Raw genomic sequence first — 27,402 nt, 5'->3', positions numbered from 1 at the left:
GCACGCTACATAATTCGGCCTACCCGGCCATCATCAGGTGTACAGGTTGTTGTGATTAAAAACTCTGCTGCCCACTGTAATGCTGTTCTGCTTTTCTCATTCAGTTGTCTCGGACTAATTCTAGGTCATGTGGGTTAACGAGCTGTTGCCATGCACGTGTTTGTCTTGTCTGTAACATGTGATGAGTTATATTAAAGTTTCATTTTAAGGTACATATTTTTGTATATTGCGACCACAGTGGCCTCTTGGTCTAAGGCATGAACTGTCTTCGCCCGCTCGAACACTGGGATCGTGGGTTCGAATCCCACTCGAAACATGCATGTTTGTCTACGTTTATTATGTGCTTGTGTTGTCCTGTGTATAGGTAGCGGCATTATGAAGGGCTGATCCCCCGTTCAAGGAGTCCTACCGACTGTCTATAAGATTAAGAAACTGAAGTGAAACGAAGCGGCTCAAGGATGCCCTAAGCTCCAGTGGGAGCAACAGGAATATGATTAAGTGAATGAATTTATGTATATTCTATCTCTGGGTATATGATGTTACTTCTGGTTTTGTTGGTTTGCTCATTGTCTTTGGTTCGGTGTGTGGCTGTCCTGAATTTTTTACTGGAGCGGAAGTTTATCGTTTGGCGGTCAGACATCATGGTCATTAGTGGTAGGTGTTTCTGTGACCTCGGTTATGTTGATACGTAGGATGTGGGGCGTGTTGCGTGCGCTATCTGCTGTTCGTTTCCTGCAATGCTTGGAATATTGGGTTGTGTGTTTCTGTTATACATTTGTGTCATTCATTGGTAAGTTATCTTTGCTCATCTTGTACATGTGGCATTTTTCCTGTGTGTTTAAGTCTTTTCCTTTTCTAGCTGTTTTTATGATATCTATGGTATCCGTTATGGTTTCATATTTATGTAACACAGTCGGTAATAGTTACTCTCTACGGGCTGGACGGCCAACGGGTCAGAGTTCGAGTCCCGGTAAAGGCAACATTTTTCTGCTCTCCACGTCGTACAGACAGGTTCTGGTGTCCATCCACCCTCCTATCCAATGGGTAACGGGGGCTATTGCCTAGGGGGTAAGGTGGCCGGGGCGTGAAACTGACCACTCACCTCTAACTAGTGCCGAGGTCAAGAATATATGGATCTATATATCCATAACCCCCCACGTCTTAATGGTATAGGGATCAATTGGTTAAGCACAGGAACAACTTTAACTTTATGTTTATGTCATCAGTGGTGATTACAGACAATGATTATCATTTCCAACTACCGCCGAATTGTTTAATGTCGATGTTCATGACATAAAACTCTTCTGTCAGCATTTCCTCCTGTTAGCCTGGCAGTTGCTAAGTTGGATCAGTACACATAACTACGTAATTGGCATCTACATACAGAACCACAACGGAAAGTAACTGAAAAACTTACGTTGTTTAACTCCTTCAGTTTTAAACCTGAATTTGACCCACAAGAATAATTTAATGTGATTTTTGTAGTCCGCTTAGTTTCATACAGTCATAAATAATTTGACCACTTGGCAGATTAGCCTCTCATTGGTGACCAAAATGAATCTATCGAAACTACACTACTTCGCTACAATATGCCTCACAGTTTGGGCTCCACCAGCCTGATTGATTCGTCGGATAGCAAGAAACATATCTCAGGTGAATACAAACCAGAGCTACAGTTGAACTATTAGAGACTTTGTTAAGGATGAGGATAACCAATTCAGTTACCCTGTGTGCCGAGGGTTAGGATTAAAATGCTGCAGAATGTTGGTAGAGGAGACCAAGGCCAAAATCAGGTTATAATCAGGAAGAAGGAGATACCAAATTTAAATTAAATCCGTTCATGTAGAAAGGATTATAATGTAAATAGAAGCATACAGGCGGGAGATGTACATTACTGCGCTCCTTCCCCCCTGAACCTGCCATCGCAGCTCCCCCATATGACAACAGAGCACGATCTTGCCAACACCGAGACCGTGTTAATAAAGCTCGGAGGTCACCTCTATGCTCCTGGATACCGAAGTGTAAAACAGCCTTCTGACAATACTTGGTAGGGTAGTTCGTAGCACGAGGTAGCCTAGTTGGTTGAGGCACTATGCTACAAGCCGGAAGGTCACGGGTTCGATTCCCGATAAAGTCGTTGGATTCTTCAATTTACCTAATCCTTCCAGCCCCACTATGTCCCTGGGGTCGACTCAGTCTCTAACAGAAATTAATACCAGGAATCTTCGTGGGGGAAAATGGCGGCTGGCGCGTAAGACTGTCAACCTCACCGCCATCTGTGAGCTGTCTAGAAAATGTGGGAACCTCGACGTCTCACAACCCTATGGGCCTCCGGGGCCTCAGAGTTACCTATACCATCTCTATTCTGGCTCTTTATATTCGCAAGTAGCCTGTGATTATTCAGACGTCAGCCCCCTGTCTAATTAACCAATTAATCCCATGGCGCGGAGCCCCTCTTGAGGAACTGACAGTTACTCAATTGGTCAAGAAATTCATCTGCCTAAAATTATTATTTAGAGTTTCACAAAAAATCTTCTGACGTGTTGACACATACCCCTTTTTTTTAATTAGCTTAGTGGAGGGTGGAGTCCAACTGGGCCCACTCGGCACGGCGGCCACTGATTGGCCTATTGTAGTTTGCCCCGGGTGACTATGTTGATGGAGAATTTGGCGGAATGAAGATTAGCAAGGGAAACCGAAGTACTCGGAGAAAACCCACCCTAGCGCCATTTTTTCCACCACAAATCCCACTTGAGCAGACCCGGGATCGAACCCGGGCCGCCGCGTTGGGAATCCAGCGACTAACCGCTTGAGCTATGGCGTGGCCCATACATACACCTTCCAACTAACTGAAGGCCGTAAAGCTAATTCCAAACTTGATGAAGGTCCTCAGAGGGCTTAAATGAGCACCAGGTAATGGATTGCAAGTAGAGGTTCAAGAACTTGGTTATCTTGAGCTCCGAACCTTACAGCCCTAGGTTCCTGCTCGTTGCATCATGTAACGCAATTGGAAACAACCGGGAAATTGATGACACTGGCCATTTGAAGTGAGAAATCAAGTGCAATCTTGGCAGTAGTTCCAGATGTTCTCACTTGGATGTGTCAAGAGTTGTAATGCAGAATGACAAATGGCCTCAAACCGGCCCTCACTTTGAACAATTTGAAGCAAGTTTCCGGTTCAAGTTCTTTTCGGGTTCGATTCCTCCTGTTCTGGATTTGCGGTTTAAGTTTGAAGTATTTTCAAGCCGATTCACATTTATAGTAAATAACAAAAATTAATCTTAAATGAAAAATGCACAGGTTGCTACAGTGCACATGCAATGTTACACAGAATTGCAGCCCAAGAACAGCTTAATGCTATGTACCAGGTTTGGTTCATATTAGCTACAAAAGCTAATTTGGGTGTAATAAAGTTGAATTCGCATAAAAACTAAATTTAAATCTTATATTCCTCAGAATTACTGGGGGTTGGGTCTCTATCCATAATCCGGTATTCTAGAGGTAGAAAACACGACGTTTCGGAAACTGAATCTGTTTCCGTCCTCAGGTGAGGGTGGGGAGACATCTACTCTTTTGGGTCCTTTAGAGAGAGCTAACCTCGATCACTGGTTAGCTCTTTCTACGAGACCAAACATGAGGACGGAAACAGATCCAGTTTCCGAAACGTCGTGTTTTGTAGTCTCTAGGATAGCGGACGATGGAAAAGGTCAATAAAACTAGTAACTATGACTGTTATACACCACCGTCAGAACCCTTTAGAATCTACTTATGTCTTATATGTTTGCAGAAATTCGTGTTACGTATTAATAAAATGTACAATATTAAAAAATCAGTTTTTAAGTCTTCCAAGCTTTAAGTTACGTAATGCTGTCGCCTTGAACTGATTTGTGGAATTCAAATTAATAAAGTTACGTTGTAATATATTATATAAATTTAGTGAACATGTCGAGTGGTTGGTACATATTGCTTCAATGATTCAGAAGTTAGCCAACCTCGCCACGAAGTTCGTGTGCCCTCCATCTTGAAGCAAGTGATATGGTAGACCGCGCCGTAGCTCCAGCGGTTAGTCGCTGGCTTCCCACCGCCGCGGCCCGGGTTCGATCCCGGGTCTTGTCAAGTGGGATTTGTGGTGGACAAAGTGGGCTGGGGCGGGTTTTCTCCGAGTACTTCGGTTTCCCTTGCCAATCTTAATTCCACCAAATTCTTCATCATCACAAACACCCGGGGTAGGTACAATATGCCAATCTGTGGCCGCCGTGCCGAGTGGACCCAGCTGGACTCCACCCCTCCCACTAAGCGAAAAAAAAAAAAAGAAGTAAAATTGTAAGTGTTATGATGCGATATTATTTGTGCAGAACGTGGAAAGAAAAGGATAGTGGAGGTATTAAAAATTATTACAAGGGGACAGGCAGATTTACAGACAAATGTTATTAGAGCACGAGACAGCTTTTTAATCAGAATGCTGACGTGCTGACGTGCTTCGTGTTCCGCTTCAGGAGAACTGTGTTCGTCTGTCAAATTCTTAATAGGTCCTTTGAAAATGTGGCCGAACTCGGAAACTTGTGAGTGATATTAACAAACCAAAATTTGATTCATGAGGAAATTAAGAGCAGGTTAAAACATCAATTCAGATTTTTGTTTTCTCATCTGCTGTCTATAATCGCAAAGAATGTAATATGCAAAACTCTAATTTTGGCTATGGTTTTGTATGAATGTAGAACTTAATGTCTGATGTTAAGGGAAGAACATGGAGTGAGTGTGTCTGAGAACAAGGTGCTGAAGAGAGTATTTGGAACCAAGAGGAATTAAATAATTGGAGACTGGGGAAAATTGAAAAATGAAGAGCTTAATGTCTCGTGCTTCTCGCCAAATAGAATGATCAAGCCGAAGAAGATGAGAGGAGTAGGGCACATAGCACGCATTGAAGAGAAACAGAATGCTGACAGGATTTTGGTGTGAAAACCAGAAGGATAGAGACCACTAGAAAGACCTCGACGTAGACATGAGGAAAACATTAAAATGTAAGGTTTGAGTTTGTCACGGCGGTGACTATGAAGAATGCCGTCTTCTGGGAAGTGACGCCGTGTGGATATTATGTTAACCGACGTTTTGGAGGAACGTATCGCCTCCATCTTCAGGGTACAAGAAAAAGGAAGAAAATCAGAGAGCAAACAGCTGTTAGCACCTGCTCACGCTGGTTCGTCGCTCGCTGATTTCTTATTTTTTTATTCTACCCTGACGATGGAGGCAACACGTTACTCCGAAACATCGGTTAACAATATCTACACGGCGCCACTTCCCAGAAGACTGCTTTCTTCGACATTAAAATGGATCGTAGAGAAATAGGATGGGGTGGCATGGACTGGATTAATGTGGCTCAGGATAGAGACCAGTGGCCAGTTCTTATGAACACGGTAATGAATCTTTGGGTTCTATAAAATATTTGGAATTTATTGAATGGCTGCTCAAGAGGAACTGGGCTCCGTGGTGTTCCTCAGTTAGCGAGTTAGGTTGCAGCTTACCGTTCGTTTCCATTCAGAAACCTGCTGACAACACAGTTGAACTTCACAGTCCCTGAAAAGTACAATCTTCTGAGATGTGATTTCGGGCAATTATAATTTCACCGACGTTTCGTCGGAACGTACTGCCTACATCTTTAGGTTTGAAGAGTAAGCCAAGAAAAATTTCAGCAAGATACAAGTAGGTGCTATTTGCTCTCCTTCACATTGTCCCTTTTGGTCTTTCATATCTCTTTATTATGTTGACATACTCCATGGGTTGAGTTCTTGAGAAGCTAGTAGAAGCTCATCTCGTCAAGAAATTGTCCGTATTTTATGGAAGCCGAGAATTCATTATCATGTCTGCAAGAGCCAGCCATTGGTCCACATCCTGAGTCACATGACCCGACTCCAAAGTATCACAATCGGTTCTTTAGATCAATTTCAATGTTATCTTCTCATGTAGGCCTAGAACAATCAAGTGAACTCTCTCTTTCAGGTTTTCTGACTAAAATTAATTTATATTTGCCTGCTTCAACTGTTATTCATACATACACACACACCACTCTCTTATCTTAGGTGCTTAAGGCGTTTTGTGTCATCCCTTCATGCCCTCTGAAATATGTTTAAATATTTTATAATCATTTTTGTCTACCTAGCATTTTGTACAACCTGATAGTCATATTTTAATTTTTTTGTCTAAAGGGTTCTGACGATGGTGTATAACACTCAGATTTACTGGATTTTTGGCCATTTTCCATCGTCCGGTATTCTAGAAAATAACTGGAAAAGTCCAATGATTGAAGTTAGCTCTTCGCACTCCTCACTTGAGGACGGAAACAGATCAAGTTTCCGAAAAGTCGTGTTTTCTGTTTGCTAGAATATCGGACGGTGTACAATGTCCAAAACCCAGTAATTCTGAACACTTCTTGTCTCTTCCTTTTTTTCGGTTACTCAAGTTTCATTACTTCTAGAGTTTAATTTTCTTTCGTCTCCTCAGTGCTCCAGCTTTAGACACCCCCGTTTTATGTAAATAAGCTTCAGCCCCTAATTTTATATTATTCATTATTTTCATAACACGCTTTCATTTTTGTCGCCTTCAAATTTTCCATCTTTTCATTACGTCATCATTTTATCCTTCTCCTGCTCTTAACCGAAAGTTTTCTTTTCCATCTCATTTGATTTCAAATGCATTTTAATTATTTATTACTGTGTCCTGTGTTTCGTCCTTTTTGTTTCTTTCTATGCCACATTTATTTCTCGCTCTGCCATTCTTCTTCCCACCTCCTGCACGCTCAGTCTGAACACTTTTCAACTTCTCTTCCCGTAGATGTGGAATTCGTTGAGTAGCGGGTTGTCTACCTCGAGGGATGAAGAATCGATTGACTTGACCACCCAGCAGTCCTGCCAATAATTGATGGCGGTCAAGGTCGTCTGTCTTTTCGTCGGTGTGCTGCAAAAATTTCTGTGGCGGTTGGTCTGTTTCTATGGCGCAGACTGATGCGCAACTTCATTTCATTGAGTTTGCAGTCTTGAGTAGATTTTCTGATGGAATAAAATCAACTGGAAGGTCATTCAACTATTTGTATACCTCTCTGCGTCAGTAGAATGTCAGTGGTAGCTGAGCCTTTCCTAAGAGTTTTCCTTTTACTGGCAAGGCTTGCACAGGTTCATATGCTTCAAGCAACGTTGTTAAAACTTGTCTGAAATTCCCATAGAGTCCGGTTCCTTCCTCTATCTCCTATGTCCAGACGTGTTTCGTGAATAACATGAAATACAGTATATAAAATATGTAGCGTTCAATTGAAGCATTACCTTCAGACGGAAGCCTGGATAGCTCAGTTGGCATAGCAACTAGCCTATGGGCTGGACGATCGACGAATCGAGGTGGGATTCCCAATATTTTTCTCTTTTCCTTAACGTTCAGATATGCTCTGGGATTCAAACAGCCTTCTATCAAATGGGTACTGCGTGCTTTTCCCCTGAAGGCAAAGCGGCAGAGGCGTGAAGCTGACCACTCACACCCATCTAGTGCTGAAGTCAAAACTGGTGGAACTATACCTCCTCTCCTCTACACGTCTTCATGGTTCGGTGTTTAATTTTTTAAGCTCAGGGATAACTATACCTTTTTACTAATTTCAGATACGAGATAATTAAGCTTCTTCTGTTCTCTCACAGTCATGAAACCATGATCTTTCAGTGTCTGGATTATCTGTCTATCTATCTATCTATCTATCTATCTCTAGATAGATTTATTTGTCACGCCTGGCTGAGAGAAGCGTGGCGACTGACAGGCATGTGTTCACGCCTAAGCATTCACGGCTGTTTTGCTTACACGAGCGGTGACCACGGCCGAACTACTTTCACGCCTGTTATTAGGCGTGACACCACGCTAATGTAAACACCGCTTAAGATCACCAAATTTTCTTCCTTCGCCGTAAAATATACATTAAATCATGATTTCACGCTCTCAGCAAAAGAAAATTTGTATTAGGGAAAGCTGAAGGTTGAAGCATAGGCAGAGATTTCAGTGCCACTTGGCGTTCAACTCCTAACTACTGCCTCAGATCAGTGATTCATGTATGTTGCGGACTGCAAGCCTTTGTCCTTTGTGTTCAAGAAATTTTCTGTGGGCATGGAAACCATCTTGATAGAGGCCGCATTTGTACCCAATTCTGAGAAGTTAACCCCGCCCCCATCTGAAGTATTGGCTTCTCATAGGGTTTTTAACAAACGTGTTATGGCAGTTCTTCATTGCACATGCATGCTAACTGATATTCCCATCGTTTTCCTTCCTCGTAGTTCCAGTCCAACAGGAAGGTTCAAGGAGGTGGAGAGACTTGAAGTTTGAAGGGGCCAGGAGATAATCCGTGACACTTGAAGACAGTATTTGGTGAATAATGCAACTTTTCAAGTAGCCTGCTCCTTTGTGTAAGTTTCTCAATTATTTTCCCCGCTGTACTCAGATGTTAGCTTAGTTAATTGTCTTTGACACTTCTGCTTCGACAAGTATGGGCAGTGATACAGAGAATGGCGGTGAGCTGCCCCGTTGCCTTCGAAGAAAATGTTGATCGTATATGGAAATATCCTTGTAACCCCCGCCCCCAATTCCCCGTTAAGCGTTAAAATGAATTTTAGCACTAGCTCTTCTTTGCCCAGAAGACCCCCCCCCCTCCCTCAGTGCCTAATCGGTTCTCAAAACATTCATTATCAGCAGGCCTCTAGACTGGGGCACGGAAAACCTGAAAGAAAGAAGTATGGGCTTACGTGGCGGGCTACTGTTAAATCACACCTTGATATAGTAAGCTGTGGATTGGATTCGGCTGGCTCCGGTTAATACCCAATGGGAAATTTATGTGAACATGGTAATTAATTTTCGGGTTTAATCGCATGCGGGAATTTTGTGACTAGCTGATTGGCTATCAGTAGGATCGAGAAAATGAAAAACGGCCAAAGCCCAAAAAAAGGGCTGTAGAGCTACAGATAGATAGATAGGGGGGTGGGCTTGTGGGCGGATGGCTATCAGCTTTACAATATGACCCGTGTTCGACGGAGTAACTAGTGGGTGTATTCAGGATGTAGCGACGGGTCACCTAAGTGTAGAATTCGAATGTTATGGGCCCAGCATTCGTCGGCCTAGTAAAGATGTGCTATGACAAATATTTCCCTTTTAGAGCCTGCTTTTATGGAAAGGAAGAATAATTAATTGTTTTAAGAATACTATGTTCTGGGATTTGACGCATGTAGAATGGTAGAAATTTACCGACGTTTCGGAGTAACGTCAACAAACTTCTACGAGACTACATGGCGTTACATCTCACAAAATGGTCACTATGTGACGACCTGAAATCTCACAAATTCATGTTCTTTCTTGAAGTGCACCGATATCACGTGTCAATTAAGTAGTTACATTTCCCCCGTATTGCTTACACGGTTTGTACACGTAAATTCTCAAATGCGCCCTTGGAATGGTTGCCTGTCTCTTACAGAAATGAGACCAGTGCAGACTGATGATAGCTCCTCGGCTGTCATATTCCCAGACAATATAAAGAGGCAATGCACGTGACTGTTGCTTTTCTAAAATGTTTCTTTTCCTATCTGGCAACAGACAAACCCATGTGATGACTGTAACAGCGCGCGATAAATGCATCGTGACACGTTGACAACCCCCTACTCATCAGCTACGGGCCCCACTTGCCTGTTCCCATAGAAACTCCAATAATAGAGCCACGAATTTTCATGTTCATGGTTCATGACGTCACTTAAGTGAAAAATTAATGTCACCAATGACGCAAGTCTTCCTGACCTTCTAATTTTGTTTTATTTTTGAAATAACTCTCGTACGTTTTGAGTCCTCTCCACCCCCACTGGAAGCCTTCTTCTTTCCAGCACACTGTCTAACTATCACTATACACTTTCGGAATACAGTTTCCAGAGCCTCTTTTCCTTTTTTGACAAATATATGTGTAAAAATCATAGGATCCACGCAGTACTAAACATGAACACAGTGCTCAGCGAAATAAAAATGTGGAATACAAAATATTTAAGAAAATTAGGAAACCGCACTAATGCACTAGCATTGAACCTACTAGACAATAGCGAAACTACACATAGACTGAAAAGATACACCGTCCTAACTCCACCAGACAGACCTGAGTAAAACTAAGTGAAGTGAACAAAACGTGACCGCGTCTATTGTCTAATGGTCAGAGTTCCTGGCTACAGATCCAGAGTTCCCGGGTTCTGTTCCCGGTGCTACCAGATTTTCTGAGAATTAGTGGGTCTGGAACGGGGTCCACTCAGCCTCGTGAGGATAATCGAGGAGCTACTTGAATGGAAAAGTAGCGGCTCCGGTCTAGAAAACCGAAATTAATGGTCGTGGGTGTTTTTTGCACTGACCACGCCACATCCTCTATCCACTAAAGTTGGTACTAACTTCACCGACAAGCAGCGGTCGCTCAGTAGGTATAGTTCGTTTGCGGAATAGACATGGAGTTTTTTTAAGTGAACAGAAATGAAATATACGAGTTACGCCACTGGGCATAATTCATTCACAAGCCAGTACTTTTTGAATATAGATCTTTATTGCAGATTGGTAGGTTATGTATAATAAATATGTGAAAAAATTATTATGTGTGTGAGATTTCATGAAAGCCGGCTTGAGTCTCAACATCTCGACAAGAACTCTCTCAGCTCCGTGACGTCAGGTCTGCCTCTGACATAGAAACTGAATGGTCTATACAAATGTGTACGTTCAGTCATCTGTTCACATCGCCTGTCACTCTGTGATGTAATATGGGGACGAAAACGTTTAATAAACAGAAATTCGGAGAGTGCCTAAACGTGCAAATTAGTTACAGAAAGTTTTCGAGATGGTTTAGGCTGGGGCCACACGAGCGCACGAAGTACATCCATTGCAACGAACGTACTATATAACGGACTTTGCTGAGGAAACTACACAGTTGTAGAATGCGGTGCGTAATTTTTGTCTGAAATGGAGCCAGAAAAAAACGTAGCATTCACCTCTCTTGTTTATTTCTACAACGGACGTCACGACGTTCGTTACAACGGACGCATTTTGTGCGCTCGTGTGGCCCCAGTCTTAGGAAAGGAGATAAGAGCCATGTAGGCCGATATTTGTTGTCGTCCAGTGTTTCTTTTTGTGTTTTTAATTCTAACAATTCTGCTATTATAAAAATTGTGGTTTTCATGAAATTCAATAGGATCGTCATAGCATTGAAGGTATCTCATAAATCCATATGAATAAAGATTCAGACATGACAGACTTGCTGTGATATGAAATAAGAAGAGGAATTCTGCAGATATGAATGAAAATGTGCCTGTTCAAATCCCTCTAGATTTATTTCGAGAACTTCTAAACTGAAAATAGCGACACAGCGATCACGTGAAGTACTTCCGTTTTATTGTGGCACCAGAATATGGCACGAAACCAGGATTAGCGGCAAACTAATAATACAACTGAGTATATACGTATGTAATAAATTATTTGGGCATGTTTAAAAAATGTGATGTGTATACCTATTGCTAGGCAGCGATTATGTAAACACATTCCCGCGAAGCACACTCATTCGACAGGCATTGCTAGGTAACGGATCAGTAAGCATGCTTTCTTGACAACAGAAGATGGTGATTTCCGTGAGGTTCGTGCAGAGTGGTTATGAGACTTGTTCGGCACGACAGCAGAGCAGAAGCAGAGTAGCAGGGAGTGTATAACAGCAGACGGAAGGGAAATGACAGCTGCAGAAGCGGCAAGAAAAGAATTCTACTGTGCCAAGAAGACTTCATATGCGATCTGAAGTTACAGTGAGACTAGGATAAATCCGTTGCAAGGATACGGCTAGTGAAGACTGAGAATCCTAGTGCGTGACTAACTGTGAACCCTAAAGTGTATTGAACGACAATAGCGCTGTAATTGCCTGTAGTCCTGAGTTGGGTGAATGTATAAGATATAATAAATCCAATCAGCCAGTCCAAACCCCGTTTTATAGGTCTCTCTACGAGTGACAATGTTAAAGTATCTGAGACGAACACTTCCATGTAGAAATTATGTTTATGATATAATTAGAAGAAGAATAAATTCTGAAAAATGTCTGTTATTACGTTATATTCAATTGTAACACTGTTAAGTAGTACTTCCAGTTGTTTCATACATGTGTATGTGAAACGTGATTTCTTACTCTAAGGGAAATGAATGTTACAAGTGTTTGGAAACAAAATGATCATGAAAATATCTGTACCTCAAAGGAATAAAATAGGCGAGCGATTAAAGGTGTTACTTTAAGAAACCTCCGTTACACATGTCGCTTGGAGTTGTTAGGATACTGAAACGTAAGAAGCTATGGAGGCCATGTGGCTAGAATGAAGAGAGAAAGACTGCTTCCGATGGGGAAATATTTTTGGAGAATATCATTTGCAGGAACAAGAGTGAGGTGTGAGGAATTGTATCGTCAAGATAGATCTTAGGGAGATCAGGTTGTGAGGATATTAAGTGACTTGAACTGGCACAGTATCGTGTCGAAGGGCCCAGCCTAGCGGTAAGTGGAGATGACCTACGGACATTGAGAGCTAATTCTCAACTTTTTAGAGCCTAGTTGTCACCATATGCACCACATGCTCTGACATACTAAAACTCTAAATTCTGCCCACAGAGTGTACTTTTGTGTTTCATACAGTTTTCGCAATAAACAGCGATTACCTCCCTAAATATAATTAACTGGTGGGGCCTCGTAGCGGAGATATGTGTGATATATGATATATGTATCCCGCGTGGAGACAGAGTCGAATACCTCCACCGTAGCCCTGCGAGTCGTTGGAGGTGACGAAAAGGGAACCCAGTGCCTGTGAGTATAACCGGGCCACCCAATTCCTGGAAGATATAAATACTAGGACCTGGCCCTCCAGGTTGGGGAATCTCGAATCTGAGACAGTAAAACGTCGTCTGGGTCCTGCGATACTCGGGCATGGGAATGACTGCGCTGGCGAGACCAGCAACTATTGTAACCGACTGACCCATCCTCTCCTCTGGAAGGATGTTTTATAAGGACTATAACCAGAAGTGTTCAGTTGAAAAAAATAAACTCTAGTCGTGAGTCTGAAGGGGCTTGTCGCCAAGACAAACTCATTGGCGGTAAACCGCCTCTCGTGAAGTAACTCTAATCCTGGCTCCGCCTTTAAAGGGTTAGTTAATAGTAACTGAAAAATTAGACAATTTAAAACTGTTTATTTGTCTGCAAACTGTTACATGTTTTTAATTGTAAAAGCCAAAATGAAGTCCTCATGTCGGTTTTATAATGATAACAGGCTTGTTAATCAATTCCCAGCCTATGTACATATCTGACTCATCTCCGCGTTTAAAGACCAAAGGGTAATATGTCTGAAAATAGTTTATAATTTTACTACCATCCCAGAAATTTTACTGAACATCAGGGGTGAAAGAACACCATTCGCACCTAGTGTTCGGGGGTTGCCGGGTTCGAACCTTGATTCTGAGGCCAGTTACCCTCAAATTTGTCAGCAATTACGGGCAAATGTTGGAACGTTCCCGTAAAATAAGTTTACATGCGATGGCTTTCTTCCATATCCTGTTCATAATCATTTCCCCATTCGATGCCACATAAATAACCTAGTTGTCAAACCGTTGTTATAGTAATAAACTTTCCAAAATTTTTATTTTATTTTTTTCTTGCAAATTTACAATCTACTCCATAGTAGCAGCATGAGTAATTAGTATGTGGTTTAAAATTCGAAGGCTTGTGACGGGTACCATTCAGTAATGGTTCTCCGTATGGTCACACTTCATCGAGAAGGTCTTCTGGCCAGATTTTTTTCAGTCTTCTGTTTTCTAAGGGCTGAGTGAATAGGTCGCTTATGAGCTGGGCTTTACAAAATGAACGCAATTTAGCATAAGTAAAAGAAGGGCACTGATGTCTGAGAACAAAGGAGACAACGGTAAAAGACAAGATATTTCCATGTCGTTATTCATATATTTGACGTTCTTAGTATTTTCTGGGGGAGATCTGTCTAAAACAGAACCTGCTCAGAGAAGTACAGACAACGGCAGATGCCTTGTGTTGCTCCCCCTGACTGTTTCAGAATTCTCTTCATGTATTTCTTTATTCATCGCTCCCTTGTCACATTTCACTGCAATACGTCATCCGAATCCCTGGGGATGATGTTGCAGGCAGCTTGATGACGACTTATAAAAACTTGTATGACAACCGAGAACAGGGGTGTACAAAACGCAAGTTGGTTACAGCATGTGATAACACAACGAAAGTAATATTACGTATTATTACTCTGCGAATAATATTTAGTGCTTGTTTCTAATCTCTGACTCGACACTCAGCTGGTTACAGATTAAGATTTTTTCGGCTGAATTTGGGAGTAATTTCTCTTTCCTACATACCTTCTGTTCCGCCATGTTTCCCCGCCCATTAGTCCTTATATAACAACTGGAGAAATGCTGAATATATTTGCTTGAAATTACATAGAGTAGGGTCGCATTTTATGCGAGGATGTTTCCTTGAATACCTCGCATAATTCAAGACAAGTTTTTGAATCACGTAATTCTTACAGATTTTGGGGGGTTGTTCACATTATTTCAAACTTCGCGCATAAAGCGGGAATTTATTAGTATTTTTTATATCACACTATTTAAAAAATGCGACTGTACTGTATGTTTAAATACTATAATTGGTAGTTGAGGGAGAACTATAAGTCAGCCAATGAAGACTTATTGTGTGATTAGAACGCTTGATACATGTGTAATATTTGGATTGTGTGAGACAGTGAGACTGTTATAATTCCCGTGTTATAAAACAGTGAAAACTAATGTAGATACCCCGAAGAGATTATTGTGGAGTAATTGTACATTGTGTAAAGTAGCAATAATGTAATAATTAATTGTAGTTACAACCTGTAAGTATCCTATAAATCCAGTTACCAATCAGAACACCGTCCTTAATCACCCATACACGTAGCAATATTGAAAATGTCTCTGTGAAGATTCGAACTCGCATTATCCACACCAGAAACCATAACGTTGACCACTATACCATTGAACAAAATTTTAATTTATAATCTTTCATACGTTTATTTCGTCAGAGACTAAAACATGTTACACAATTTAGAAGAGAGTATCAAAATTCAGCATTCACGAATTCAGAATCCAGAGGCAATACCAAGCAATCGAACCATAAGTGTTACGTTAGGCTTACATTTTATAACTTGTTAACTTCATCTAGGAAGGGCAGCTGGCCTTCACTCTATTGTGACCATTACAGGTACAGCCCAACCAAAGGGAATAGTAATGTGACGAGAAACTCACCTATTCTAGGAAGAACATGTAGGTATGCAACCTCTCCATTCCGGTTATTAGCCAGAAACTTCAGCGGTCCTAAGTTCTAGACAGCTCCTCTTCTGTGTCATGACATACCGTAAGCATTGCATAACAGCAGTCATCTAAATTAATACATGTAAGGTTTTGAGGTTATCACGGCGGTTACTATGAAGAATGCTGTCTTCTGGGATGTGGGTCCGTGTAGATATTGTGTTGACCGACGTTTCGGAGGAATGTATCCCCTCCATCTTCAGGGTATAAGAAATCCGCAGTCTGCAGCCACCTGCTCACGCTGGTTCATCGCTCGAGGATTTCTTATACCATGAAGATAGGAGGCGATACGTTCCTCCGAAACGTCGGTTAATACAATATATACACGGCGACACAACCAAAAGACGTCAATCTAAATTAAAACAATGTAGAGAACCGTGAAGGAATCTAAGTTGCTTATTGTGTAACCAGCCAAGCGCCGTATCGGAGATAAAGGCCCAAATTTAAAGACCGAGGATATGACAATGTGCTGTCTGGTCGGGGCTAATGAACATCTCAAGGGGCTCTCATAGATCAATATGGAGCAATGGTGAAATGAACATTTTCAGGGGCAAAATAACAACTCGGAGAAAAATTTGATGCAGTTTCACCTTGTCCAACATGAAACTCATATGAATTCATCCTGTATTAACCCGAGACTCTTCAGCGAAAATCCAGCGCCTAACCTTCTTGAACTATGGTACGGTCCCAGTTTACAGAATAATATAAACAAAAATTAAACTTTAAATTTATTTAATATTTTTTATCCTGAGGGTTATATGTGGATATAATAAGAGCCTTCACAGCATATGCCCTTATTTAATGTAATTCCTGTACGCTGATTAAGTTGAGTTGGTTGAGAGTTGCGGAACAAGCGGCTCGCACAAACAATTCGAGCAATACGTGTATATCCAAAATCCCCCCAGCCTCAGATTTTGTTCTTACTGACGGCGAGTTTCACTCTTCGTTCTGCTGTTATAAACAGGAAGAGAATAATAATAATATTACTATAAATAATAGCCGCATCTAGAGTTACAGGCTGGACGACCGAGGAGGCAGAGTTCGAGTCCCAGTAAGGGCAAGAATTTTCTCTTCTCCATGTCTTCCAGACCGGTACTTGGGCACACCCAGTCTTCTATCCAATGAGTACTGGTGGCTCTTTCCACGGGAGTAAAGTGGCCGGGGCGTGAAACTGACCACTTACCTCCAACTAGAGCAGAGGTCAAGAAAACGTGGATCTGTACATCCACTTCCCCATACCACTTCATGGCGCAGTGCTTAATGTGTTAAACACACGGACGGATTTACCCCTAGCTTTATATTTATTATTCATACAAGAAACTGTTTATAATACTCGTATATGAAACTTTATTGAGACCTCAGAATTTGACTGGAGAAAAGAACATACACACACGAACATAATAACTTTAATTTAAATATTGTATTTACCAAGAACCGACGGACTCCTGTAGACTAAAGCTTACCAATTATAAGCCTACTTAAGTAGGACTACCTACGTCTATCTTAAGAGAGACTGAAAATAACATAGATTTAGTTCGAGTCCAGATTCTGCCTTCTCTGTTTGCGAACAATGCAGTGTATTAGCTTCTTTCTAAGCGGTGATACTCGTGTGCTTTGCGCGTTGGGAGGTCGGGAGGATGTTACCAATGGCTCGGCTCGGCCAGGCAATACATCTCTTGCAAACTATTGATCGTTAGGCTTAGTGCTGACATTGTTTCTGATGGCTTGCTGTTTACGTACGGCCTGGTGGACAAGGGGAAGGTCACCTGGCCTGTCATTCTGACTTGCGTATAAACAATATTTCCAAAGCAGTCATTCCCAAACTATACCGGAGGTGGATAACGGTATTTTAAGTGAAGAACGTAGTACATTGTGACTGTGTTTGAGGGCTGAATACTAAGAAAAATACTTGGACCTAAATGAGATTAAAGTGACAGATGTATGCAGACTCTTGCATTACACGGAGCACTACAATCTGCGCTCTTCGCCAAACATGAGTACGTGAAGGTAAACGTAAAGCTATCCCCATTATCAGGCTGTGGAGGACCACAGGATTGTCAGAGATCGCCTCCCACATTGTCAAGATAGCGGCGAGAGTGTCAACCTTACGCGCCGGCCACTCTTTACTCCCAGGTAGATCCCTGGTACTCATTTCTGTTAGAGGCTGAGTGGTACACAGGGCCATAGTGTGACTAGTAGTAGTAGGTAAATTGAAAAAATCCCCCTTATCGGGACTCGAACCTGCGATCTTCCGGCTTGTAATATAGTGCCCCAACCAACTACACTAACCAGGACGCTGGATGATGTTCAAAAAGTGAATAACTCTCTTAATACTCGTATACCCTCGTCATACACGTTTAGATCTGACCAAGCTTTCAAAATATATAGACTGTCACGTGTTTTAGTGACTACAGACAGTGTTCGGATGGGTAATGGGATATATTAACGACCTACAGGTCGTAACTACAAATAATATTACACTACTGCTGCTTTACACAATCTGTAACCACTCCGCAATAATCTTCTCTGTATATATCCACCAGTCTTCCCTTGGAACTTCGGAACTTAACTGCCCAAGCGATATTCTGTGCCTGTTACAAAACCTCCGGCACGGATCATGCACAGAAAACACAGCCCGCATACTTTTGCGTGGCGCAGACCACATAGAAAACACAGCTTCCTGTATTGTTGCGTGTTGGAACGTGTTTACAGAGCCGTTGCCTGGCAGTGCCTCACAATACTTCACAGACAGCACAGATAACAACCGGTTAATACTGCATACTCAAGTAGAGGGACTTTGTACTATATGACGAGCCAAGCTCCTTTTCATGGATGCAGCCCCAAATATAAAGACCGAAGATGTGATAATGTGCTGCCAGCGCATGGCTGTTGCGTGCCTCAGGTCGTAGTAGATGAGTACAGGGTAATCCACCCCGGACTATGGAATAAATTTTAAGTAACTTCATGGAGCTGAATTCTTCTTGAGAAGCCGCCAATTGCGCAGCTGCTCAAGAACTTCCCAACGTTTTATGGAACTCGAAGTTTCGTTACCGTGTTCACAAGATCCCTCCACTTGTCCCTATCCTAAGCCAGTTTGATCCAGTATATACCACCCCATCCTATCTCTTTAAGATCCATTTTAATATTTTCGCCCATCTACAGCTTGGTCTTCCTAGTTGTCTCTTTTCTCCTGGCTTTCCCACCAATATCCTATGCATTCATATTCTCTCGCATTCGTGCTACATTCCCTGTCCACCTCATTCTCCTTGATTTGATCATTCTAATTACATTTGGCGAAGAGAAATTTTACAGAGAAATTTCTATTTTCCCCCAAGAAATCACATGAAACACATACATAGACATTGCTGGCAAAATCCAGAGGCTTTCAGTGTTAAAGCGTATTACAGCCTGTTTATAGGAAGGCTAAGTTACTTCTTCTTCTTTAAAGGTTTAGTTCGGTTGTCCGACTTGTGTGCGTACAAAGATAGATGCTCGGGTATGGAACATGTGACGGAAACATGAAGCGCATTTGAATGTTCAACCAATGTTATGATTCCAAAGCGCAACATCTCACACCTAAAATGCTTATATAACCTTTGTTATCCATAGTTTTCATTACTTAATCAGAACATAAATTATAAAATATATTTGACGCATTATTCTACAAGCTGGAAGGTCGCGGATTCTATTCCTGAAGAGATTATTGGATTTTTCGATTGACTTAATTCTTCTGCCGCCCTGGGGTCGACTCAGCCTCTAACAGAAAGGAGTACCAGTTATCTTTCTGGGGGGTATAGGGCGGCCGGCGCGTAAGGCTGATAAATTCACCATCATCTGCGAGACGATTGTCTAGAAAATATGGGATCCTCAACGTCTCACAAACCTATGGGTCTCCATGGCCTTTTACACGGATACCTTTACTTTTACTTTTAGTAACTTCAGGTCACAAACTCATTTAAGTTTCAATTACCGGCACCTTTATGTGCAGCATAATTACTCCGAGGTACAGTTAGGACAAAGGCGGATGGGCAACATGGTTTCACTTTCCAGCTTCAGTCAAGCAGGAACCTTCCAGTAGAAAGCTAACGGGTACAGAAGAGACGGTTGGTTACTTATCGTTCCTAGGTAATTTCTGTGTACGTGAATCTGACACCAGAGAGTAGAAGTTTATCTTCTATAATTTAAGCTGAATATTTTCCCTACCTTTGAAACTGATCTGTATGCTGTTCTCTGAATGCAATTTTCTGCAAATATCCGTGCTGTATTCGCGCAGTTTCTGCGGGCTAGTTACTGGGATTGTGTCATCACTATTGCTGTGTGCAATAGTGCAGACAAGTTCGCAGTACAGGGAAGGGTTGTCTGTTTTCCATGTTTTTCTCGTCTAATTTTTTATGAACATAGAAATAATGGAAGCGAACATAGTCAAATTTGTATAGAAACTAAGGTCCAAGGAAGACGACTAGATTTCGGTTCCAGACAGGGGAAGAGATGTTTTCTCACCCCTCAACCTCCAGTCTAAATCGTTTCGGAAGTTCTCCCGCTGAATTAAGGCGGACGGGGCGTAAAGCCGAGTTCTAGTGCCGATGTAACGAATACCTGGCGCTCAACCTCCACTAACTCTTATGTCTTCATGGCAGTATGCTTAGTTAAATCCCCAATGCACAAAAATATTCTAAATAGAAATAAACATCTCAGTTTCTGCGTGAGAGCAGACACTCTGTATATACATTATATAGACCGATTAGTTCGTACTTTTCAGAAAAATGAAAATTATATAAAACGAAAACGGTAGGACTCATTGGACGTGTGATCAGCTCGTCGCAAGGTCTCTACTTAAACACGGGATAACACAAACACAGAATAAACACACATACCACACATCCATGCATTGTATGGTATTCGAACCTACGAACCCAGCTTCCGAGCGAGCGTGCAGTGCATGCCTTACACCGCTCGGCTACCTTGACCGACGGATAATATATATAACTATGAAATGTTCACGCGGAGTTAGTTGTTCCCCAATGAACAAGTAAGATGGAGGGATTATATTTTAAAATTCATTTGTCATACGCAATATCGGAATGTTCTGTCTATCGATCACAGCGGCCTCGGAGTCTAAGGCAGGAACTGTCTTCACCATCTCGAACACTGGGATTGTAATTTCGAATCACACTCGAAACATGAATGCCTGTGTGCCTTTATTCTGTGTCTGTGTTGTCCTGTGTGTGCCGGCAGCGGCCTTGCGATAGGCTGATCCCCCACCCAATGAGCCCTACCGACGGAACTGAAAAAGCGATCCAGGTCCAACAGAACTGTAGTGCCATAGATTGCATATGTTGCTTCTATTGAGATTAGATCTACTTTATATTGAAAATATTTTCTGATCGATTAAATGATTTTTATGGCTAATTAGTGATATTTTATGCTGGGAATATTTACAGACGTTCATACAACTCGATTCGAGACCATTCCCCTGCCGGACTATCCCGATTAAAAAGGCCCTGTTTATGAACGTTAAACGCGTTAAGAAAGTTAAAAGGCAACGCTCTAACTATTCTTTCACACTAAGTAGCAGTAAAGCTGAAGATATTCGTTTCGAATCCAGGTTAGATTCCTGAACATGCGAGTGTTTCGTGACACTTTTTAGTTTCTCCAATACATTCATAGATAGTATCTTGAAACCGGCCACGGCCCCTATGAAATCTTTTTGTAGTCGCTCCATTCTCACTCTTCAGTTGAAACTGAGGCCCTAATCAACCCAGGAGGGAAACAATTATCCGCTGCAGTGGACGGAGACGAGAGGTCAGCCTCGCTGTCCTTACGCCTTAGACCAGTAAAACGAAGTTGTCCCTGTGCTACTTCATGAAGACGTATGGGGAAGTGGATGTATAGACCCATGTTTTCCTGACCTCGGCACTAGTTGGAGTTTAGTGGTCAGTTTAACGCCCCATCCGTTTTACCCCCAGTACTTCTACCCCTATTTGGTAGGAGAGTTTGTGGGCCACAGAGCCGATCTGAACGACATGGAGAAAAGAAAATTCGTAACCCTACCGGGACTCGAACTCCGACCCCTCAGACATTCATCGCGTAGCCAGTCGCTATACAGACTGAGCTATCTCGGCTTCTCGCTTTAGCCCTGTGGTGTAAGTAGTGAGTGGGACCCCAAAGAGCTTATGGATACAGTATAAGGAATTTCGGCTGTGCCATAACTGAAGCTGTTAGTCGGTGGCTTCCCACCGAGCCGGTTCGGGTTCGAGCCCGCGTCTGGTCGTGTGGGATTTTTGGTCAACAAAGTGGAGCTTAGGAAGGTTTTCTCCGAGTACTTCGGTCTCTTCATTCCAGTAATTTCTCCACAATAACCATCATCTGTCATCTGGGGCTGGTACAATACGCCAGTAGTGGCCACAGTACATGGGACTTAGTCCTACCCCAATAAAAATAATAAGGTAATTTCAAGGGGAAGTGACACTAACTCCATCTGGATATAAACTATCGACTGATAAATTAACGGTGGCTGGTGCACATAACGTAGACATTGTGTAGTATGTAATGGGTCCTCTTGAAACGTGTATGCAATAATGTTCGATGTTATGAACTGTTTGAGGTATTGGCCTAGATACATTTCAGTTATTGCGTCCTGCGCCTGTTCCAGATCGGTTGGCGTCATGAGGTCGTCTAGTGGAGTGTTGTCACACTTCCGGTCGGGCTCGAGTGAAGTGGCGGCCCACGTCATCTCAGGGACTTCAAGTGTCTGTGAACACATTGAATACGTGAGGAAGTGGCCAAGAAATACAGGGATAAAACAGGCAAACAAAAGGTAAAGGACCTTAGAGAATGGAAGAAATAAAGAAGTAAGAGAAAGAAATAAAGTCAGTCGTCAGTTGCATTGAACTGGCACATAGAAAAGTTTAATGGACAGTTTCACGGTATGTGTAAGTTCGTCAGAAACAACAAACATTCATAATTTCAGGATATGTAAAGTTGTACCACCTTTGTAAGATTTGAGGCTTTCACGGCGGTGACTATGAAGAAAGCAGCCTTCTGGGATTTGGCACCGTGTATATGTGGTGTTAACCGACGTTTCGGAGGAACGTATCGCCTCCATCTTCAGGGTAGAAGGAAAAATATAAGAAATCAGCAAGCGAAGAGACCGTGAGAAACGGTAAAAGCAGTCTGCTTTTCACGGTCTCTTCGCCTGCTGATTTCTTATATTTTTCCTTTTACCCTGAAGATGGAGGCGATACGTTCCTCCGAAACATCGGTTAACACCACATATACACGGTGCCAAATCTCAGAAGACTGCTTTCTTCATTTGTACCCACTTCTTTGCGCGGCGCCAAGAAGATTTATCAATTAACTATGGAACTCCACGAAGACGGGGGATTAGCTTTATGGTCCTGAACAAATTGGTTAGGAAGTTCGGAGGGCCACACAGCCAGTCTGGCCATAATGGCGAAGGGAAAATTCCCTGCTGCCCTCGAGAATCGAATGTCGGATCCAGCGCTACCAGTTCATTACAGAACTTCATAGTGGAATTATAACTCTTTACTTTTCACGTATGTACCACTGAACCTTTTAAGGCTATTTTTATCTTGTAGGGGCATGGTTGACCTATGCTGGAAGTTTGAACCTACAGTGCCCACTTTACAACGTTGAAAAGCACCACCACAGAAATCGGTCATACATACAGGATCACAGACACAATCAAAAGGTTTCATGTGAGTATAGTTGATGTTGCGCTTGTAACATTTTCAATAGAAGTAACTTTCACAAAGTGATTGTCGTCCCTCTCTCTCGTGTAATTGAAACGCTGATAGTGAACCGGGATCCAAGTTGGCATATTCTTTGATCATGCCTTGAAATGCTGCAGTGTGACACGTGTATTCGTACTTTTTTTTTAACTTTCATTCATACAGAATTAAAGTCATGTCTCTTTCGGGATTGAAAATAATTTTCACACTAATTTTTCAATAAGCATTTGTAATGGAAACCTATAGTAATTTCTACGCAAATGAAATGACGTTTATTCTTTAGCGGGGGACAGGAATAATCCTTAAATTTAAATCCCCTTTTGAAATATCTCTATGTACATTACATATAAATGGTAAAGTTATCTCTGTAACAGGCCGTGAAGGCCCATAGGGTTGTGAGACTTCCAGGCTCCCACAGTGACGGTGAGGTTTTCAGCCTTACCCGCCGGACGCCTTTTACCACCTAGGAATCTTCCTAGTACTAATTTATTTTAGAGGTTGAGTGGACCCCAGGGTCATATTGCGGCTGGAAGGATTAAGAAGACAAAGGGTGGTCCTCTAGCTAGAGGTTTGGGCGTGGAGCTAACAACTCCTTATCGTAAAAAATAAACTTCTTACGACAGATCACGAGACGCCTCGGACCTAGACGAATTATTTTAATAAACGGCCTAAGTGAAAGAAAATGGATATTAGTATTGTTATTATTTATTTGACTGAAAATGGGGTTTCACTCGGTGACAGTCGTAATACAATAAGTCGTAATTCAAAACTACAAAATTACACAACAGTATTGGTTATATACTACATACAATGAATACCACAATACAATTACAATTACACTTACAATTAAAATACAGACACAGTTCCCAATACAATACAGTGGCCAATACGCCACAATACCATTAATTAACCTAAGAATGTTGATATAATAATAATAATTATTATTATTATTATTATTATTATTATTTATCACAATTTATTTATTATTATAATAATAAATAAATTGTGATAAAAAAAGAAAGTTACATTCTCTACACGAATACACTAACATTTCTTATATTCATATATTTATGCTCTCACATTTCCCCCTCCCCACACCTTCATTTCACCTCATTTATCACTTTCCTAACCCTTTTTCTAAAATTACTTGGGTTACAGGAGACAGTCCCTAAGGCATCTGCAGGTAGTTGGTTCCAAACCTCCTACTTTTCTGGTTGACTTTAACTCAACTTACTGTCCAACTGACTAACTCTCAGAGTCAGAGCCAGAGTCAGATTTACTTTACGATTGGCGGTTTACCGCCATCAGTTCCTCCTTGCGCCAAGCCCTTTGAGACTCACGACCAGTACGAACTGAACACTTCCGGTTATAGTGCTTATGTTACATCCACTCTGACAAGAGGATAGGTCTGTCGTTTACAATTACTGCTGGGTCTCGCCAGCGCAGTCATTCTCAGGTTCTAGTCCCGAGGGACTCATAATCATATTTTACTCTCTCAGACTCGAGACTCCCCCAATCTGGAATTTAGGTCTCTGTATTTATATCCCCCATGGACAGAATGGCCTAGTTATGCCCCTAGGTACTGGGTTCTGTTCTCGTCGCCTCCTGCGACTCTCAGGACTACGATTGAGGTATTCGAACCCCCCTCCTCCCTGACTAGAAGATGGATTTTTCTCGTTATATCCCAAATTTCGAGACAACCAACCCCAGTCACAATAAAGATAGACCAAAAACAACTGGAGAATGTGAAATGTTTTAAATATTTGGGTAGCTTGTTAACAGATGATGGAAGGTGTACTTGTGAAATTAAATCCAGGATTGCCATGGCAAAAGCTGCATTTAGCAAGAAGAAGAATCTTTTTACCAGCAAATTGGACTTAAATTTGAGGAAGAAACTAGTGAAATGCTACATTTGGAGCATAGCTCTGTATGGGGCTGAAACATGGACACTTAGGGCAGTAGATCAGAAACATCTGGAAAGTTTCGAAATGTGGTGTTGGAGAAGAATGGAGAAGATCAGTTGGACCGATTATGTGAGAAATGAAGAAGTGTTAATTAGAGTCAGTGAGCAGAGGAATATCCTACATGAAATAAGAAAACGGAAGGCTAATTGGATTGGTCATGTTTTACGCAGAAACTGCCTTCTAAAAGAAGCTATCGAAGGAAAGATAGATGGGCGGATAGAAGTGACAAGAAGACGAGGAAGAAGACGTAAGAAGATGCTGGATGACCTTGGGGACAGAAGAGGATACTGTCATTTGAAGGAGAAAGCTCTAGATCGCATTAAGTGGAGGAATTGTTTTGAACGAGACTGTGGACCTGTCGTCTTGACAGATTACTGATGATGATGATCCCAACTCCCAGTAAAGTTTCAAGTCAAAATTACTTTACGACAGGCGGTTTACAGCCAATCAGTTCATCTACGCGTCAAGGCCCTTGAGACTCACGACCAGAGATTTTTGCATCTAAACCCTTGCGATAATAGTCCTTATGTAACATCCTCTCTGACGAGAAGAGGTGGTTGTCTCTTAAGAATACTCTTGGCCTTTCGTCAAATGACATTTTGCACATGTAGAATGTTATTAAAAATTCTTCCTCTTGCTCTACACACAAGTCCTCTGCCAGTACAGACTTAACACAGCAGATCATGCCAACTTAAGTATCTTACGTTATAACTACAGCTTAATCACTAAAACTGTCGTAAGCTTGACAGCCGCCAAATTTAAGCCATTTATATTTTCTGTGTCTGGCTTTACCTTGTCCTATACCACGAACATGTTCATTCTCATGATTTTGTGTAACTTCTGCTTGTCGCCTACACAATTTTGTTATATAATCGTATACATAGGGAAGGTTAAAAGCTATATGCAAATCGCGGCCCGTTATGCACCTTGGAAAATTTCCAGTGTTACGCAGAACCTTGCTTTGCAGGCGCTGCAATTTTAAGAGGTAGTTGTCTGCCACTAATTCCCAAGCGTAAGTTATTATTGATCTGATCAGTACCTTATGGAAGATTAGTTTAACGTTAGCGCTTAAACGCTCATTTTTAAATAGAGAGCAGATTCTAATAAGTGTTCAATAATTTCTATGCGCAGTCTCCATGAAGTCTTATCGAAGATTACACCGAGATTTTTACGTCACTGACGAAAAGGAGATTTCGTCCATTCAGTGCAAGATGAGCATCATGGGGCCTTGTCCAGCTTATAACATCTCGGCACGGGCCGCACAGAAAACACAGCTCTTCTATTGTTGCGTGCGTGTATGTTGCGGGCATTAACTAGCAACGGCCGCTGTTTACAGAGTCACCGCTTAGCAGCGGGTCTACTTGCTACAGTACTGTGTGTATGTATTTGTATGTGTATGTGTGTGTTGTGAAATTAAAGTTTTTAAACCATTCCACCAATTTTCTTGAAACTTTGTTATGAAAACCATACCATTTGAGGCCACCTGAAGGTCGTGATTTTTAATTCCCTGCAATTAGTAATAACAATATGGTGGATATATAGATACAGGGTGTAAATAAATATATGTTACAAAGCTCTGCGGTAGATAGATGGGTTCAATCTTATTATATTTTGTTAATACGCCCATAACCGGAAACGCTTTCTTTAACCGCTAGGGCCTCTGAAATGTCAAGGAGGAAGCACTCCTAATATTTCTTCAAGAAGCCTTATCCGATCTGCCGGAAGTGGTGTCTTTGGAAGTCCGTCGTGAAATGTGGTTCCAGCATGATGGCGCCCCCGCACGCTGCACTAATGTCGTCCGTGAGTATTTGGATGAAACCTTTGGCAACAGAGGGATTGGACGTGGAGGCTCAGTAACCTGACCCCCTCCCTCCTTTGACATGACTCCATTGGATTTCTTTCTCTGTGGGTACATGCAAAGCCTGCTGTACGAGACTCCAGTGGAGACACAACGTGATCTTGTGGCAACAATTGCAGTAGCAGCTGGAACCATCCGGGAAATACCAGGAATCTTTCAAAGAGTTCAGCCATGCAATGGCGTCTGCGACCACCATTTTCAGCACATTTTACAAAGTTAAACAACAATAACATCCCATAAAACTTATGCATCCTCTCAGAAACTTTCGTGGCCCTTTGTGCCAAAAGGAAGCGTTTCCGGACATTTGTGTTTTCACAAAATAAGTTCAGATTGAACCCATCTGTCTACCACAGAGCGTTGTAACATATATTTATTTACATCCTGTATATGAGCTGGACCGAGACAAATGAAATGTACCTTA

General features: G+C 41.9%; 1 protein-coding gene and 1 long non-coding RNA gene across 2 annotated transcripts in view; one reads left to right on the top strand and one right to left on the bottom strand.

Moving 5' to 3' along the window:
* Positions 1-27,402, bottom strand: part of LOC111867285 (acetylcholinesterase) — a 97,619-nt gene that overhangs the window by 42,403 nt on the left and 27,814 nt on the right. The window lies entirely within an intron of this gene.
* On the top strand, positions 22,074-26,411 carry LOC111867286. The gene is made up of 3 exons (XR_002843327.2): positions 22,074-22,225; positions 23,007-23,126; positions 26,255-26,411. It is a non-coding gene; the product is annotated as an uncharacterized LOC111867286 (long non-coding RNA).

The sequence above is a fragment of the Cryptotermes secundus genome, unplaced genomic scaffold (genome assembly GCF_002891405.2).
Source record: "Cryptotermes secundus unplaced genomic scaffold, Csec_1.0 scaffold1475, whole genome shotgun sequence".
NCBI lineage: Eukaryota > Metazoa > Arthropoda > Insecta > Blattodea > Kalotermitidae > Cryptotermes > Cryptotermes secundus.
This window is presented reverse-complemented; position numbering and strand designations above follow the sequence as displayed.